The sequence below is a fragment of the Lonchura striata genome, chromosome 9 (genome assembly GCF_046129695.1).
Source record: "Lonchura striata isolate bLonStr1 chromosome 9, bLonStr1.mat, whole genome shotgun sequence".
Taxonomy (NCBI): domain Eukaryota; kingdom Metazoa; phylum Chordata; class Aves; order Passeriformes; family Estrildidae; genus Lonchura; species Lonchura striata.
In genome coordinates this window covers 20,569,309-20,588,700 of record NC_134611.1, presented here as the reverse complement: position 1 = coordinate 20,588,700, position 19,392 = coordinate 20,569,309, and positions in this window count along the sequence as shown.

Here is a 19,392-nt window from a genome sequence, read left to right as displayed (position 1 = left end):
AAAAAAGCTGTTTTTACTTTGTTGACAAGTTTGTAAATATCCTTATATAGATTTTATGGAGTGTCTTACATTTCTTGGTACATATTTATTAGAACAATGTTTTAAGTTAATAAAGAGTATCAAGGATGGTCCAGAGTGATTATTACTTAATATGTGACTGCACTTTTGTGAATGTCAGCCATTACAACAATACACCACAGCGATTGTTGGAGATGCAGCCAAGGAGGGAATGCAGGCACAAGGGCTGTAGTGATTAAAGAACACAACTGCCGTATTTATTTGTCCAATTCCTACTGACTTCAGGTAAACATTCACACTTTTGAGGATGAGGGTATACCATGGCTTGGACTATCACTATAAAATTATTTAGGGGGAAACCACAATTTTAAGACTTTGCTTTGGAAATGTAGACAGCCAGAAATCATGCTTAGCCTAGGAGCAACTTGAATGTCTCCCACAAGATTAAATGTCTGTGCCTGGGAGTTTGCAGGGACACCTGAGCAGCAGGTGCATCATTTATACTTAAGCCTGTTGGGACTCACAATATGGCCTTTTGCCTGCCTGCCTTGTCAGCAGGGCTGGCTCCATCTGGCAGTCGCAGCCCATACAAAAGAGAAGCAGGCGGATGATGGAGGGGGTCCCTTGTCCTTTTCCCAGCAAAGCACAGCGTGGTATCCTGGCTTTTTACATGTGCATGTAATCTTGTGTGCCCACATGGGTATATACTCATGTTTCCAGCTTTGTACATTTATTCTGGACAAACACAGTGAGCAGAGTTGTCCTGTGCCCCGCTGGGCTGGCCCAGCCCTGGGAACCCGAGGCCGGGGCACTCACCTGCCATGGTGCCAAGGAGGTCCTCCCTGTGCTTCTGCTTTCTGCCACCCTCGAGAACTTCGGCTGGTTCCCCTCGGGGCTGTCCCGGCGCGCTGTGGCCGTGTCCCCTCGGGGCTGTCCCCTCGGGCTGTGGCCGTGTCCCCTCGGGCTGTCCCCTCAGGGCTGTGGCCGTGTCCCCTCGGGTTGTGGCCGTGTCCCCTCGGGCTGTGGCCGTGTCCCCTCGGTCTGTCCCGGCGGGTTATGGCCGTGTCCCCCCGGGCTGTGGCCGTGTCCCCTCGGGCTGTGGCCGTGTCCCCTCGGGCTGTCCCCTCAGGCTGTGGCCGTGTCCCCTCGGGCTATGGCCGTGTCCCCTCGGGCTGTCCCCTCGGGCTATGGCCGTGTCCCCTCGGTCTGTCCCGGCGGGCTGTGGCCGTGTCCCCTCGGTCTGTCCCCTCAGGGCTGTGGCCGTGTCCCCTTGGGCTGTGGCCGTGTCCCCTCGGTCTGTCCCCTCGGGCTGTGGCCGTGTCCCCTCGGGCTGTCCCCTCGGGCTGTGGCCGTGTCCCCTCGGTCTGTCCCCTCGGGCTGTGGCCGTGTCCCCCGGGGCTCAGCCGCCCGGGCGGGGCTGCGCTCTGCCCCTGGGCGCGCAGGCCGGGGCCGCAGACCGAGCCCTCACGGAGCAGAAACGCGGCCACAATCACGGCAGCCAGGCTGAAGGGATGTGGCACAGGTACCGCAGGAGATGCCAGCTGCTCTGAAGACCACATTAGGCCCATGAGGCTGGATTAATTCATGCAGAAGGTCAGTGCAGGAGACTCGGTGGTTATGTGGAAGGCTTGTAATGCCCTGGGTCCCACCCAGGCCAGGGGAGGCTCCGAGGCGTGGCTCAGCCGGTGGTACAGGCAGGCTTGGGGGTGATGCTCTGTATTTATTCTACAGGGAAGCTGTTGCTGTGAATGGAGTGAGTGCTGGCCAGTGGTTCTGGTTATGGGTTGGCCATGGTGCAGCTGTGCCCCCAGTCCCCCTGCCCTCAGGAGGACCCTTCCTGCCGGGCACAGCCTCCCTCCTTCCTCTCTCTGGGCAGGCCTTGCTCCAGCAGGCCCTGAACAGGCTCAGTTGTTGGCATTTACCTTTAAAACTACAATAACAATGTGTGCTTGCCCCCTTGGAGCATCCTAGTTCCAAATGGCAACTAGTGTGGTTTGAGTCTAGTGCTGCTCACAGGGTGGGGTGGATGGCTGGGGAGGCAGTATGGATGCAGCACACGTGGCAAAAATGTTCTTCATGGGAAGAAACCCACAGGTGTTTTATTGGTTTAAGTGCATCTCCTCCCAGAGCATGTTGCAGTTAATGGTGTCTCAGGGCACAACTCTTGGGTTGCAGCTCAGATCCAAACCCTCTGAAATGTTTTGTGTTGCTGCATGGGAGGGTGTTCCCATGTGCCCAGCCCTGCTTGCTTGAGTGTCAGTTGCTGGTTTGGGTGAAATGCAGCTACTCATGGAGAAAAGTCATGTCTTTAAGGTGGAGAATTGAAATGAAGAAGAGGAAAAGAAGATTTATCTGGGGAGAATCAGAACAGGCTACTGAGAGGCTGTGGAGCAAGTCTGAAGATTGGAAATATCTCTCTCAATGTTATTACTGTGTGCCATTAAAAATGCATTATGCATATTACATGACCCATTATTCATGAAGCAGGTTCCATACCTTTTGTTTGCCAGAGTAACAGTAGAAAGGGTAAGGAGAGACACTGGAGCACACCTTTGTTTCTTTCTGTAAATTTTTAATGACACCTCTAGCTAACCAGTTGGTGAAGCTCAGTTCCTGCATAAAAGTGGAAAGGCAGAGCTATCTACGGGACAACTAAGCCTTTCAGAAGCTAATTTGAGCTTGTGTTCATCCACACCAACAATGATTAAATTACCTATCAAGTGTGCAGAGCTATCAGGATTCAGGGCATTGAAAAACAAGGTGAATTTATCTGATTGATTTAAAAGACATGGGTGGAACAACTGGGTTATAAAAATAAAAGGTCTATTCCTTATAGATATTATAGAAGTACTTCTCTGGCAAGCTAAAGAACTTTTTACTTTGCTTCCAAAAGTTGTTTTGGCTGCACAGAAAATAAATTTATTAGTTGGAATCAAAATGCTTTATCCAAATCAGTTAGCAGGCTGAATTAATTCATGAGGAAGAAACAAAGTGCCTTATTAGGTTCCATCCCTATGCCAAGCAGAGATGTTTAAAATTAAAATATGCAAACATCATCTGTGTTTTCTATACAGTCAGTTTCCAAAAGCTGATAGTAACACTCAGATTGGATATTGCAACACAAGTTAGAGAGCAGCTCTTCTGGGTCTTGCTCCTTCCTCAAGCAAAACACTTGTTGCAGTTGAAGGAGGGAGGGAGGAAGAGGTTTCTAGAATGAGCCTTGGGTGAAAGATTGCGAGACTCGTGCAATTCTGCTTGCAAGCTGTTCTGCTGTTGCACATTGGCAAAGGTGTGCTCCTCAAGCCTCTGCATTTTCCACCCGTAAGAGAGAAAAACCAAACAGGTCAGTTGTATCAAATTCATCTCCAGCATAACCCCAGTTCACATCAGGAAGGGATTTTACCTTTACTCTGTAAGATTTGGGTCTTACTCTAAATAGTGAAACATAGCTCAGCAAACAGCCCTTTGAGGAAATTCTGATTTAGAAAAGCACTGAAATATGCATGTAAGTCAATGGAGTGTGTCTCTAACAGAGACCTTACTAGATGCCTGCTCAGAGTTAAAATTCCAGAGATTTTCCCTACTGAATCTTAGACCTTACTCCATTGCCAAGCCACATCCTGTCTATTTTCACCTGCAGTGGAGGTGGCTTCTGAGAATGCCAAGGGTATTTTTTTTTTTGAATTATCAATAGGCTTGTGGTAGTTTCCAGTAGTTTTTCCTCTGAGTAATAAAGCAGTCTAAATAGATTTCAGGCATGTAAATATGTGTTATGCATTACAAGGCATGTAAAATGATGGAACCAGATTTTAAAGGTATTTGTGTATCTAAAGCTGCAAATACATCTGAATGTGGATTGTATATGAGTATCTAGTTTTGTCTATGACTTCTTTATTGGGGGAAGAAAAATGAAAAAATCCCAACACATGAGTCTCAGAACATTTCTTGAGTCTATATCACAGCAGTTTGTGATATGCACAACATATGGACTGTAAAGCAAGAGCACAAAAATCTGAAGGAAATGTTTCATACATTATAACAATGCTGGCCACACCTTGTTGGAATAATGTAGCCTAATGGATTTACCTGGAACATGTAATAAAGCTTTCAAATAAGTTGAAAGCAAACAATTTTTATGTGCTTGTTCTAACATGTGGGATCCCCCAGCCAGCTGGGTACTACAGTGCATGGGGTGCATCCACCCCACTGACTCAGACTCAGTGTCCATAGGCACTGGCAGCTGCTGCAGCAGTGCTGGGCTCCTCTGCTCCGGCAGCCCCAAAGGGCAGCTCAGCTGCTGGCTCGTGCTGCCAGCTCCTCTGTGGCACACGGCTCAGAGGTGGCTGCTCCGCCACCGCGCTGGCGCTGGCTGGCAGGAGTGCAGCACCACAGGTGTTGAAAATGGCCAAGATATTCCATTGATTGAGGTACTGTAATAGGGCCAGCTGGCATTAAAGGGAAATTGTAATCCTCTGAGGTGACAGACAGTTCATTATGATACATTACTTATGTTTTACACTTTGTTTTCCCCCTATTAATAATACATTTCCAAAGCTCACTGATAGATTCAAGGAGTGATTTCAAAGGGGAGAAAGAGCATTGCAAAAGATAAGAAGCTAACTTCCAGTGTTTTTAGTATTTCTTATAAGAAATGTTAAGTGTTGAAGAGCCACAACAAATTATTTTATTATTTTATTATAAAGTATTTTATTATGTGGTCAGCCAGAAAAGAATAGACATTACTTTGGTCTAAATTGCTTCCAAGGACTCCTTCTAGCAATTAACTTTAACTGATTTAAGCCAAGGGATCTTATGTTGCCTGTTGCCTACCTTATGTTGCTAAATTCCCAATTTCAGACTGTCAGCTCTAACTCTGCTATTGCCCTTTGCCTCCCTGAAACACAGCAACATGGATAGGCAGGCAGGAGGGTGAAACCCAAAAAAAGAATGCGTGAAAAATATTCTTGAACCTCTTCATGTAACTGTTCTAACTCTTTGAGGTACTGCAGGAATGATGGTTGCAGGTGGACATCCCTTATTGCAAACCTGCAGTCAGGGAGCTTGGACCTTGTGGACCAGGATGCTCTCGCTAACACTGAGTAATAATGAGTGTGAGTCAGGGTGCTGTCACCTCGAGCTCTGAGAGCAAAGAGCTGGGTCTTCCTGTGTGTTTGTGCTGCTGGGGCCTGACCTTTGCTGAGCTCTGCTGTGTACTCTATATATCTGCTGTCAGTTGGTTTTGGAATTATTTGTGTTTTCAGTAGCTTAAATTAACATTAATGGCAATGGAGAAGAGTCTCCTTCCTGTGTGATATTTCCACCATGGCTGAGGTGTTTTGCTTGTGAGCTCCTCTACTAAGCCAGGTAGCCTTGCTCTCTGTCTGCTCATTTGTCAGCTGGGCCTGGCTCTGGCAGGGCTCACTGCTGTTGTTCCCTACAGGCATTTGGCAATCTTTGGATTGATTTCTGTGGCCAGTTGAGGTGGTGAGGCCGTTTGCCACCTCTCCCTTCATCCCAGGCGAGGGGGGGGTGATCTTCCAGTGGGTGCTTCCTTCCCAGTTTCCTCAGCCCAAGTTGCGTCACAGACCCTTGCAAGGATGGAAAAGAACGGTTGCATTTATGGGAGGAAGGGGTTTTATGCAAGTGGGGTGAGCTCTGTCCTCTTTTACTTTCCCCTAAATTCTAAATACATCTGTCTGAAACCTGTCACATCACTCATCTTACCTTTCACATCACTTATCATACTCCAGGAAGACATGGAGCCATGGAAGAGCATGTGCCTACTTAAGTGTGAAGTGCCTCAAACTGCTAGGCACCAAATAATTGCAGAAGGGGAGATGCTTGACTGTTACTTCTCTCTTCTGAGACTGCTGTGGTTTAGTTTTTAACTGTGGCTCTTTCCACTTGCCATTTGGATGTCGGTTTTGTTCCTCTGCATGTTTGGTTGCTGAAATCTCATGTTTGAGCAATTTTTTCTGTGAATGTCTGTATGTTGGAGAAGGCTGCCACAGCCTTTATATTGATGGTTTGACAAGGTTAAGGACTCCTGGATTTTAGGTCCCAGTAGTGGCTGGAGAGTAAAGATGCTCTGTACAAAATGCAAGTATAAGGAGGTGTGGTTCTTATCCAGAAACTGTTGAATCCTACGGGTCCCATAGAGTAAAGAGTAACACAAAAAGACAACTGCACTGGCTGAGCTGGGTTCTGCCACTGTTCATCTGAATCAGGGTAAATGCTGCAATTGAGCAGCATGACTGGATGTGCAGCATGTGTTACAGTGAGGATGTCTGTTGGTACTGCTAGTGAGTACTAGTGAGTGTTCCCAGGTTAATGTTATTGCCCTCTCTCCAGTCCCCCTTCCTGTTAGCTGTGTGGTGGGAATTCAGCTGACAATCACTGAAGCTCCCTGAGACCAAAAGTACTGGCATGTGAATCAGTCTCCAGTGGTGGTACCAGTGCCTCTTGGCCAGAGACCTGGCAGTCCTGAAGCTCTGGTGGGCTTTGTTTTACAGGGATGGCAAAAAAGGTAAAAAAACCTGTCAACAATGACAAAAAATTGTTTCCTCATGCTTCATTTTTCTCACCAATGTAGAAGCCAAAAAACACCAGGCCTTGTTTTCTACCCAAAAAACTGCTTCTTTTTCTCTGTCTGGGCTGCAGGCATTGCTGTGCCTGTTCTCTGCTGCTGCTGGGGGGTGACTCAGGGTTGTGCATTTTCCTGGCCCTCCATGCTGTGAGGAGGGGAGTGTCACCCACGTGTGAGAGTTGGTGGCAGTCAATCTTGCCAAGAGCTGGCTCCTGCATATGGGCCCCCAGGCAGGCCAGCACATGGCAAACACAGGCCTGTGATGGTGCAGCCCTGCTCCTGGCCCATGGTTTGGGTGCTCTCTTTCCTGTTTCTTCAATCCCTTTATTCCAGCGAGCTGCTCTTACCATACTGACAATACAGGGTGGTAACTGAAATCAGGTTTATGGGCTAAAGGAGCTAAAGTACGCTTTTAGCACAGCCCACAGTAGCCAGGGATGTGACAAAATCTCTGATCACCCTAACACCGCAGCTGGCCAGCCATGCTTCTGAGAGGTTTTATGTTTTCTACAATATAACAAAATACTTAGTTAGCTTAAACAAGTGTAAATGAGTCCAATTCCTCATCTGTCAATTAGCAGGGTTTCATTGTTAGCTCTGACAAAGTCTTGTTCAAGGAACTGACAATCTGACTTAATTTTATATGATGCCCTGAGGACTGAAACTCACTTCTGTTAGAAATAAACTAAACTGCCCCCATGTATAGGCTGGCCAGGGCAGAGGAGCAGAGGGAGCAGGGAAGATGCCATCAATATAAGAAAGTCATGGGCCAGATGAGATTGTGTTTAAGTCCAGGTGTCCATGGCATACAGAGGCCTGCTAGAGACTCCTTGAGTGTGTTTGCAATCCTACAAACTTGAAAGAGAAATTTAAAATAGGGTAATTGCAGGTCTTTCTAACAGTGGTGCTCAGTTTTATGTTGTAACAATGGTTGCCAAAGAGGTAGAGGAAACTCCACCACAATACTGAGAGAAAATGTGTGTTCAGCAAGCGCCTCAGGCACATCCAGGCTCTGGGCAGCCACAGCCAGAAAGGTCAGGCTAAAGATTCATGAGTTGGTGCTGGACAGATTTGATTTCTCCACAGGAAACCCTCAAACACCTTGAAGGGGGACTAGAACCAGAATATGACTTGGGAGATGGAGTACTCAAATGCATGCTGCGATCTGGAGGAGGGAAACTGAGGCTGAACTCACTCATACACACAGAGCTAAGAGCATGCTGGACTATCAGTAATTAGCTGGGGAGGGAGCTCCTTGCCCTGACAGTGGATGGTGGGGATGATGGCTCAGAAGCCTCTGGTATGGGGTATATTGACTGTAACATGTCTAAAGAGCTTCCTAGGCAGGGAGAAACCTCAAATGGCCTTTCCAGATTTACTGCTGCAGTAGGAGGCTTTGCATGCTGCTCTGACACTGAGGTCTGAGCTTAACTACCTTACCATGAGTACAGAGAAGTGTCTTTCTAGGGCTCCTTTAAAAAAACATTAGTTACTGAACCTGTGGTATGTTACTGTGAAGTGCCTTGGCCTCTGGTAATGAACTTGGAATATTTTCAAGAAAACATATGACTAAAGATTCATCTTTTTCCTAATGCTGGTTTAACTGATCATGATGTTGAAACCAATTTGTAACTCCCCTTTTGGGAGGTGCGATGTTCCTGCAGCTCAGTGTTATCAGATGAATTGCAAGCTTAGTGCCTAAGTAGTTTTCAGGGTTAGTTTTCTGCAGAGATTCACAGTAAGCCTGTAGGTAAGATGTCTGGAAGGATGGGTTGGGCACTGTAGTGGTCCTTCATGACTAGGAAAGTTCCAACACCCTGAATTTCCAGTGGGGTTGGGAGGTAATGCATTAGAGGTGTGTGTATGTGTGGATCAGTATGTGGCTTGCTGGTTTTTCTTGCTCTGGGCAAAATCTGTTGGCTGTTCAGAGGGTGTAAGAGCCCCAGGTGTCAGGTGTTGTGTATCTGATGAAAAGATTCACTTGTGGAAAAAGACTCAGCAAAATGTTAACTCTTGTACTTCTCAAGTGCTGTCTGGGATGTGCTGCCAATTCAATTATTTTAAGAGAGGTGGTTAAAGGGCATTATTATGAATTTCCAGTCCCAAAAGATTAATTCTGTTCTGTACAAAATTCTACCAATTGAGTTTGGCCCTGAGTGGTCCAGCAAACAAATATTTCATTAGTGTTTTTCCTTCAAATATACTGTTCTTCCTGCAAATGTACTGAACAAAATTCTGTGGTTTTTCTTTTCTTCTGTACTTTGGTAAACACAGAAAAGAACCTCTTTTCCTTCTGAAAACTTGTTACTTCCAAGAACTCTTGTTCCTTCTAAAAGGCCCCCATAATGAATGCACATGAGTTTCCAAAATGAAAATATTGGATAGTAGGACTAGCCATAGGTTACTGAATGGTGCTGAAGTGTTTTCCCTCCCTCCACCAGTTTCCATAAGCAAGTTCTGTGACTGCCAAAGCTGCATCTGACCAATGATTTTTAGCAGGCGAGAGTAGATGCACATAAAAAATTGACAGTCGGGACGGGGAGGGACCCAAGAATTGAAAACTGAAGTAATTTAATGTTGCTGTTGAGTGGCTGTTTCTACTATTTAAACCAATCAAACTACCTTTCTTTTGCTTCCAGCCTTCTAACAAAAGGTGTTTATCTGCTTAGATGTGTGCTTTCAATGCGTGTTTTTTACTGGAACTCTAATTTCTAAATAGCTGGAGAAAGAGAAATAGGAGAGGAGTGGGCAGTTACTTTCCCTTCCCTTGGAACAGTGTCTGCATTTCCAAAGCTGCTGTCAGCTGTGGGCCATGGAAATGGTGCTCAAGTTCTTGCAGAAAACAGCCCCAACACTACATGCCAAGAACTTTGGAGGCTCTGGCCTGAAGCAATACGCTCAGTAATTGTTCAATAGGTTCAACAGACCTTTTCAGGTTGTCTTCAGAGCAGGAATACTTGGACCCGTTAACGTCTCACCAGTGATCCTCAGCCCTTCCTCTATCATGTGGTGAGCTGCAGGCGCAGGAATGCACGTGCACACACAGTTTGACTGTGCATCGCGGCACTTAGAGCCGGCTTTCTTCCTGTGGGTGAAACCTCCACGCGCACTTCTGGCATCTGGGCACATTGCGAACAACCTTGCAAAGTAAACATCCACCTACAACTTTTATTTTCCCAAATCACTCCTTTAGCTAATGTTTCAAAGATACATACGCACCACATCTGGTGTAAACCAAATATTTTCAGTCTGTTGGATGTGAGTCAATATTTGCCCAAGGTATTACAAAGATGGCCATGAAGCTGTGACTGACTAAAGGTAAAAGTGCCCTGGTTGAGGATTTGTCTTGGGCTTAGATTTGTGATGGGGCATCTTGACAGCACTGCTCCTGTGCTGATGGTGCTTGTGGCTAATTTCAGATGGCCCCTTTGATGACTGGCCCCCATGCACTTGTGCAGACAGGGCTTGACTCCTCACTGGTGCTGCTGGAGGACTGACACCGCTCATGCAGCCCTCCGGGCATTCCCCTGGGAGAGCCAGATGCAATGGAGACATTTGCAGGAGGGCTCCTCACTAGAGTGAATGCGGTGAATAAATCAGTGCATTCTACCATGCTGGCACTGCTCCTGTTTCAGATTTTTGCACCAAAGTGTTTATTTTGTGTAAGTTGCGGGTTCCTGGTGCCTCTGCAGTCTCTGTGTAGGCTTCCTGCTGACTGATGTGCTGTACTTGCCATCAAGTTGTGGAAGTTGGCCTGTCAGAGCTGAATCAATCCTAGAAATGCTATTAAAATCTGACATGCCTTTTGGTTACTTGAGACTTGCTTGGGTAAACAAAGGTCAAATCTTCAGTTTCTTTTTTGGTATTTACATAGTTCTATAGCAAACTCCCACTGCTCCAAGAGCATTTCAAAGCTGACTCACATGTGACAGATTTGTCTTACTTTAACTGAAATTAAAGAATGGGAACCTGACTGTATGATGACCTACATTTAATATGTCATATTTAGTGTAAATCTGAGTGGTCTGTGCTCTAAACAGAACTGAACATGTTTCAGCTCTGTAACTCAGTCAATGATGTGTGGATTGTATCTAGCTGGTACTACAAGAGTCTCACTGGTGCTGGTGGGGTGTCTCTGCAGACTAAATTTGGCAATGATCAGTCTGCTGGAGGGAAAAGGGTCATTTCCTGGTCATTGCTGGCTGCTGGAAAGGCTGGGTCAGTGGGTGTTACTCTTATCTTCAGTACTTCCACTGCAATTCTGTGTGGCTCAGCACATTTGGTCTTTGTGCTTATGGCAGCATCTGTTTTTCACTTTGTTCTTCCTCGAGGCCAGGGACTAACATAACACTAAGGGCTACTCTTAAACCTTCCTGGAGAAAGTACTCACACTAAGTAGCTGCACACCTGATAATGGTCAACTTGAAATTCATTGCATTAAACTGGAAGTGACATACCCTGTGCTGTAACAAAACAGTAAATCCTCAGTCAGAAACCAGGGGTGAAGAATGAACAAATTCCTGGTCAGAGCCCAGCCTTAGTGGAGAGGGGAGGTTATTGTGTGACAGAAGCCTCCTTGCAATGGGATTACACCCTGCCTGATTGCTCTGTGGTTTGAGGTGTGGGTTGCTCCAACTAGCAGAACACACAGAGCAGGGTTTGACAAGTCCTCTCCTATTTTGTAGCAGGTATTTATTTCCAATTCCTCTTTTATGATCTTTTTGTTGCATTTAAAAAGCAGAATTGCTTATTGCTTTTTTAATTTTTTTTTTTTTTTTTTAAGATGTTCATGGCAATTGCTGTATAACCATATGGGAAACACTGTGTTTAAATGTTGCATAAGAGCTGGTGCTGTGGTCCCTGCCTTCATTTGCCTATTAACGGTCAACAAAACAGGTTGAAGTCTTTTATGTCAGTGCTTGACCTGTTATGTTGCTGTTTGCTTGGGTTTACAAGCACTCACTGTAGTTCAGCCATCTTTGAGAATGAGATGTTGGGCAAATGTCACTCTTGCTCTGTGCCCTCCTCCTTAGGAAGCTGCAGTTCCCTCTCATGGCATCTTGGGTGGGACATCTTCCCTGCTCCACACTTCTGTTTGCTGGGTAGCTGCAAAATTGCTTTTTCCCAAGGGGGCAAAAAGCATCTGAAAGAGCTCATCCCTCTCAAGCTGCTGTTCTGAGATGGGACTTTTGCCTCTTCACCTCAAGGTGTGTGACAAGGAAATGAGACTTATACATGGACAAACAAGGGAGTACAGACTTTTCCTTTCCTGCCAATTGCCTCTACCTCATGCTTGTACCTGCATGCCTGTGAGTGGTGTCTGGGTAACATCACTGGGTTTGCTTGAGCAAAGCAATGGATGAGCTATGTACCAGGGAATTGCTGTGCAGCCAGCTTCAGCTACTGGCTTGGGACTGGCACACAGACCAGAGGTCTTTTGACCCCTGCCATGTTGGTGATGGGTATCAGTTAGGTACCTCTGCTGCCCTTTAATTGCTCTGGGACATTGAGATTAAACCTGTAGCAAACATGTTGGGTTTAGTATTGGAGTTTTACCTCTGTCCAACCTGCAATTCCTACTGCAAGCTGTGAACACACAATTCATGCAGGTTTGGTGGAGACTTTCAAGGGCTCTGCAGCTAAATTCCCTTAATTCCCTTACTTTGGTTCCTTGCATCCAGCAGACACAGATGAGAGCAGTCAGGCAACATCCGGAGTCCTCCTCCTTCCACAGCCTCAAACACCAAATGCCACAATTTGAAGGGTAGGTTCTGATTGGGAAGCGGGCCAACACTACAGATACAGTGATGGTAATAACACTGAAAATACTGTGCTGTATTTACCCACTACTGCAGAAATAACAGATGTGCAGCAGTAATTAGCAAAACACTTAATTAGAGATATGTAGAACTGAGTGGCTGAGAGTATTGCTTTCTAGAAGTAATTTCTGAACTAATACCTAAATTTACAGAAATCACAGAAAAGTGATTTCTGAGTGCAGTCATGAATTATGCTGCTGTGACAGGATGTTATGCCCCATCTCAATCTGTTTCATTCTTAGAGGCATGCTTTGCATAAACTAACAGAAATCACGGTGGTTATAAAAAAATTATTCTAACACACTACAGGACTACCCCTTAGGTAGGACTTCATCACAACCCTACATATTGATAGAAATATAATTCTGTTAGTCCATTTAGAAGTGTAAGGACATTTTCTTGTGCCTTCACTCAGAACTGCACCTACATGGGGTTTCAGGATGCCTAATGTAACAGTCAGATAAGTGCTTTCTTGCCTACGGCTATTTTACTGGAAATCCTGGTAATGAAGACCTCAGAATAAGCATTTGTGTCAAAAACCCATGTTTTCAATGCTTCCACCCTGGAAAGGGACGCAGTAAGTGTCTGTTTCTCTTCTATTATTGATTATTTATTGTAGTTCTCACTAGAGGATAGAAGACTAAGCCATTCTGTTTTGAAATGTCAAACCTTAACCTTTGTGCAAACTTTCTGAAGTTGAGCAAGCTGTGTGAAAATGGGCCACTGTGATTGAATAACGTTAATGTGGAAATAGTTAACTCCTACACAATGCTGTGTTTCACCATCTGCAACATGATTTAGGTCTGCAATGGTTTCACAGGTCTGTGATGCTTGTGCAGATTTTGTGGTGGTTCTCCTGTTCATAATTACTACTGTACTTAAACATCTGTACACTGATAAGCAGTATATAATATTGATACATAGATGCAGATGCTAAAAATATAATTACACTTTTGTGCTGAGCATTCAGCTATCCAGCCTGACTTCATACCCTGTATTCATCATTGCTTTCAGAGGCAGATTCTCACCCTGCCACAGGAGATTTTTCTTTTCTCCCGGATGGGCTCTCTTGCGTTTGGTTGTATTAAAACACATTTTGTGACTGTGTGAATCAGATCACTCTGTAACACTGACCTACCCTCCTTATCACCCTATGGCTCCATGTGCTCTAATGTTATCTGCTAATTCTAGGCAGATTGTTAACATGACAGCTTCTTTCCCTTACCCTTTCTCCTCACTGTGAGCTCATCTCACTCCTGTGTCAAACCTCTGTTGACATCCTGCTTTTCTTCACTAAACCTCTGCTGAAGTTTCCACATGGTGCCTGGTGCTGGCCCTTCCTTACCCCTCTCTCTGAACAAGTGTTAATCCAGGCAAGTTCAGTACCAGCTGTTGGTTTACTGTCACAGACACACTGTAGGTACCTTGGCTGTTGTGCTGATGGAATTAATTGCATGAAAAGTGCCTCTACACAGATGGCCTGGATTAAAAGAAAAGACCCCCAACAGCTGCCCAAAACCAACCCACCATGAACCAAGAACTATTTACAATCTTTGCTCATAGTCAGCCCCATTTACTACTGGATTCTACTCTGAGATTCAGTCATTCAAGCTGGTTTTCCATACACTTAATGTCCATCACTGTTATTTTTATTCTCCCTAACAGAAGGGTTTATTTTTAGTAAGAATGCCTTGTAGAAGAAACTCAGGATTTGCAATCTTACTAGTTTGTAATAACAGCTTCCACCCATGCCCAATCCCCATGCATTTATTTCTTGCTTTGTCCTTCCTAATAACCAGAACTGCTGGGTTGTACTAGTAGTTAACCACTTCGCTTAGGCTTCCTTGGACCGTCTCTCATACCCTCTTTTACCTTTTACTGCTACAAACATACTGAAGTTCACTGCTGCTTTCAAACACACTTTGATTTTGCAAGAGTCTTAAAAAGTAACATTATTTGGTCTAGTTCATCCTGCTTTCTTTCTTGCATAGCCTAGAATAGTCCATTTTCCCTAAGTGGCCACATTATCTTCTCCCTGAGAGCCATTTACTGTTGGGTGGCCTCAATGAGCAGCTCTGAACTAGAGGATCTCAAGCTCTCAAACTTCTGAGGTGTAGCTCTGTCCCAGCCATCAGCCCCCATTACATCTGTAGCCTTGTCTTCTTTGATGGGCAGAATGGTTATAAATACAAAAGATGGATGGAGTAGCCCAGATTCCTCAAAGAGCTCAGCATTCACTTTTGAGGCCAGAGAAAATGGTCTACTTTTAGTCTCTTATTTTAAAGTTCTTGGCCTCAACATACTTAATCATGTTCAAAACTGAGTCTAAAGGTTGCAGTGGCTATATCTACAGATATGACCCAAATCTGCTGGTGATTACTTATGAAAATCTGACCCAGTTCAGCTGTAACCTTTCTGTTTGGTGTGCAGCCAAGTTTACAGTATCAGCAACATCAATGCAAAGCAACTGATATGGAAAAATTTGATCAATGGACTTTTATTTTTCTTCAGCTCTGTGTAGGGTTAGGCAAAAGAGTAAGGGAGGCATTACCACATGTATTGCCAAAAACCAAGCCAATATATTTTGAATTTCAAATGCGTGTTCCACCAGAAGGGGATGTTCCTTTGCAACATGGTGGGATGCCTGCTATCAGTTTTGGTACAAGCTGTGTTAATGCCCAGGCCATGAGTGGGTACCAGGAGCTCAGAGCATATTTCTGGCTTTGCAGGTGACATAGTCCATGTGCCTAGATGAGTAACTCCACTCCCATTTCACTTTCTTTTTCTGTGAAGAGGTTTAGCATCTTTGAAAAATGCTTTGAAATTGATACTTGAACGGTCAATTGATAATAATTCTAAAGAAGACTGCTTGGTAAAGAGCTCACCTCAATGCATGTAAACATTCCACAAGGAGACTATTAGCTCAAAGAAAAAAAAACAGCAAATAAAAATAAGCATGATCCTGTGAAGTCACCGATCAGTTTGATCTATCTTCAGTAGTGAATTTGTAATCCTGGTCAAAGTTCTGAAACAAAACAATTTCTAACAATAATTAATTAAAAGTAGGAATGCATATCTTTTTTAGTAAAAAAAAATTCCCTGAGGTTGCATTATGAAAGGTAATGGCCTTGATAGGTAACAGCTGTAGAGGTATAAGGGCTGTTATATGGTGATTCTTCTGGACCAAGAGATTCTGAACAATGCTGTTACTGCACTAGATCATGATATAATGAAATTTAACCTATCTTAAAATGAAAAGTGACTTGAAACTTGATTTTCTTCTCTTTCTTTCCTTCTCTGTATGTTTAGAAATGTCAAAGTGAAACACATTGACAATTTGGACACTTTTTCAAGTTGAGAAATTAATCAAAACCAACCTTTTCCTGCAGAGGTTTCATTTTCAACCAAGTATGCCTCTTCTGATTAAAGAAGTTGCATAAAAATCCTTAAACATCTCTGCACAGGAGTACTGCTGTATCTGTTGGGTGATTCGTGCCTGTTTTACAGCCAGCTTTCATAATAATCTATAGGTGCTGTTGTAAGACTCTTTATACGAGTGCTTTTGTCTGTGCACAAGTCATGTAGCCCATGGAGCTCTCCCAGCTGCAGAGCAGCACCTGTGGACACAAACCAAGGCCACACTTTGGAGAAGCAAAGGGAGAGCAGGCCTGTTTGCTGTCCTGTGCTGAGGGAAGGAGCCCTGCAGCAGGCTCCCCTCAGCGAGTCTGTGTGTGCACGGGAGGTGGGAGGCGCAAGGCTGGACACAGCCATCCCTTCCTGGGGTGCACAGAGCCAGAGGGACGGGTGGGAAGCCCAGGAGTCTCCTGCTGGGGAAGATGACTGTTGGCTGGGATCTTTACAGCAACACATGGGGAGCAGGCAGGAGGATGAGTGCTAACTGTTGGAATTAGTGAAGTGGTACAGTGGGAAGGAATGGCCATGCGCTGGGATGGGAAAAATAGGAAGGATTTGGAAGAAGAGGGGACAGAAACAGAGTAGAGATATGAAACAGGGTGGGGTGAGTGTCCATAACTCTGGCTTTATACCCAGTTGTGAATTTTTAGTAGAAGTTTTTCAGAAGGAAAATGTAAAGAGTATTATTCATGGAGTATTATCTGTGAAATTCTGAATTCAGTATTTTTAAGAACCTGTGGTTCTTAGAGATTTGTTTAGACAGTAAGAGCAGATATTCTCTGGCTAACCTTCAGGGAAATTCCTTCCTCCATTTCTAAAGGAAATAAGGATGTGAAGATATGTATCTATGCTGTTGTGCTTCAATTCCCCCCTCCTTATGCTTCTTAGCCCTGGTGACTTTATCAGCTTTGCTTCAGGCATCATCTGTCTTGTATTCAAGGTTATCAGATAGATATGAACTAGGAAAAAAAAAAGAAATCCAACTTTTGACTCAAACCCTTAAGATATAAATTATGTAATCCAGAACACAGCATTACTCCTACACAGATCAGCAATCAAGTACCAGAACTGGAGGTCAGTGTTTCACCTTTGAATCACCAGATTAGAAAAAAGAGAGTTTCTTTCAGTGAAGTCTACACCACATCCCTACTTACAGTTAGATATTGACAGAGCCTTCAAGGCAGGTAAGTAAATGTTTGTAGCTACACTTTAAAATTATATTTTATTTTTTTAATGCTGTGACATTTTTGAAGGAGGGAGAAGGAGATAACATGCTGTAAAATGTGAAGTGTGCTTAACAGTTTAAGAAAACACCTAGCAGGTCTTGAGTATCTAAGTGTGAAAATTATCCCTTCATTCTTTACAGGACAATATCATAAAACCTTTTAGATAAGTTATGGCATTACTGCCGAGCCAAATTACACGTATTTGATGCCTTAGCATTACAGCATTGTGGACTTAGTCTCATCCCACATGGGCCCTGGCCGTGGGAGAAGGGATGGCTTGCAGAGGCACTACAGCTGAGAGAGCTGTGGGATCCTGCTGCAGCCTGGCCATGGAGAGCTGGACAAATGGCTGCACCGCGCTGTGCCCAGAGCCTGGCTCCCGGGCAGGAGGCAGCTCCCGGGCAGGAGGCAGCTCCCGGGCAGCTCCCGGGCAGGAGGCAGCTCCCGAGCAGCTCCCGGGCAGGAGGCAGCTCCCGAGCAGCTCCCGAGCAGCTCCCGGGCAGGAGGCAGCTCCCGAGCAGCTCCCGGGCAGCTCCCGGGCAGGAGGCAGCTCCCGGGCAGGAGGCAGCTCCCGGGCAGGAGGCAGCTCCCGGGCAGGAGGCAGCTCCCGGGCTGCTCCCGGGCAGGCTCCCAGGGCCGCGGTGCACAGCGGCTCCGAGCTGCACAAACCACACGCTCCCAGCGCAGTGGCCTCGCTCAGCCTCAGCCGGCACACCCATGCTGCTTTTCGGCAGAAAGGAGACCCAGCTCGTTCCCAGAGCAAGGCTCCAGTTCAGCTCAGAGAGAGAGAGAAAACAAACTTAACAAGGAAATAAAAAGTTGTTCAAATTAATCTCTTCTTTCAGAGAACAGTCTATACTTATAGTGTAAGTGATCATAAAAATGGCATTTGCATTCTTAGGAAACAATGCCTGTGCACAGTTTGCAATGTTTCAGATTCATTCTTTGGAAACAATTTGTGTGATTTATTCTGTTTTGCTTCAAGCGTGATTCTGTTTTTCTTCAGGGCTGCTTGGGGTGTGTGGTTTGACACTCAGCTTGTCAGTTTAGCATTGTGAGATTGTGAGTTTTTTGAAGAGGGCACATCTGTGGTTATAGAAGAATAACAAGAAGCATCAGATGTTCAGAGGATAAAAAAGCAGAGCTTGGGAGGATCTTAGAAATGAATACTTAGCAGAAATGACATATATATGACCCCGAGCTGTAGAGGGCTAATGTGGTATCTGTAAAATCACTTATTTTTCAAGTTTTCAAATGCTCTTAATTATCTTAATAAAAACAAACACTTTAACAACGTTTCTAGTTGTGAAATTTTATAAGCCAAGGATCTTAAACAGCAAAAGTATATATTAAAAAAAAAAATGTACCGAGAGCCCATAGTTCAGGAAAAAAAATACTCTTCAGTACTCAAAAAAGCTTTTAAGCAGTAAAACTACTGCCCTTTTGAGAGCAGAAGGAAATGTTGGGATTTCAGCTTTATCCCCTATTTTCTCAACACTGCTTGGGAATAATTAAGTTTGATGGATATTTAAGCAGCCTTTGCACAAGAAGGAGTCAAGTCCGACTGCAAAGGGGTGTAGGCTTATGCAGGTTTCAGTGTAACAGTGAACTGGATCTAATCCTTATTAAAAAATTAACAGTCATTGGGTTTTTGAACAGTTTTTGCCTTTGTTAAAGTGCAATTATTATTCTAGCTTAACCATCCACATTGTTATCAAAGGACTATAGTATTTTAAAACTTATCTTTTTCTCTCCTATATGGTGTGAATTCACCCTCTCTTTTCTGGCTATGCAGGTACAGATATTATACCAATAAAACTTTGCTTGCACCATCTCAGCAAAGTATTTTTAATGGATCACGTGCTTTGAGAGCATGTCTTCAATCTGAAATTATGAACAAGAAATGCAAAAGTTAGTAATTATCTTCACGAATTCTGTGCTAAAGTGGTATTTACCATTTCAACTGCCAAAGTAATGTACCTACACTTTGAACTAGAGCCAGCCTTGCTAAATCAGTACTAGCCACAGATTTGCAACCGTTTATTCTGTTTATTAAATTAACAAATCAGAAGTGTCTGCAAAAGGTTTTCCTCCTGACTCTAGCACTTGCAGTACTGAGGTGTTTACGGAAAATCCTGCTTAGTGGCAAATCCTGATTAGGAAACGTTATCATTTCTCTGCATAATAGGTGAGATAGACATGCCTAACATATGGTTGCTATAAAATATCTTAGATGAGTCAGATCTTAGCTGACAGCTGTAAGCAGGGTTGCTGTGGCTTCTTAGATAATACTACTAATTATGGTCCTTTTTGTTACTTAACTGCTGTA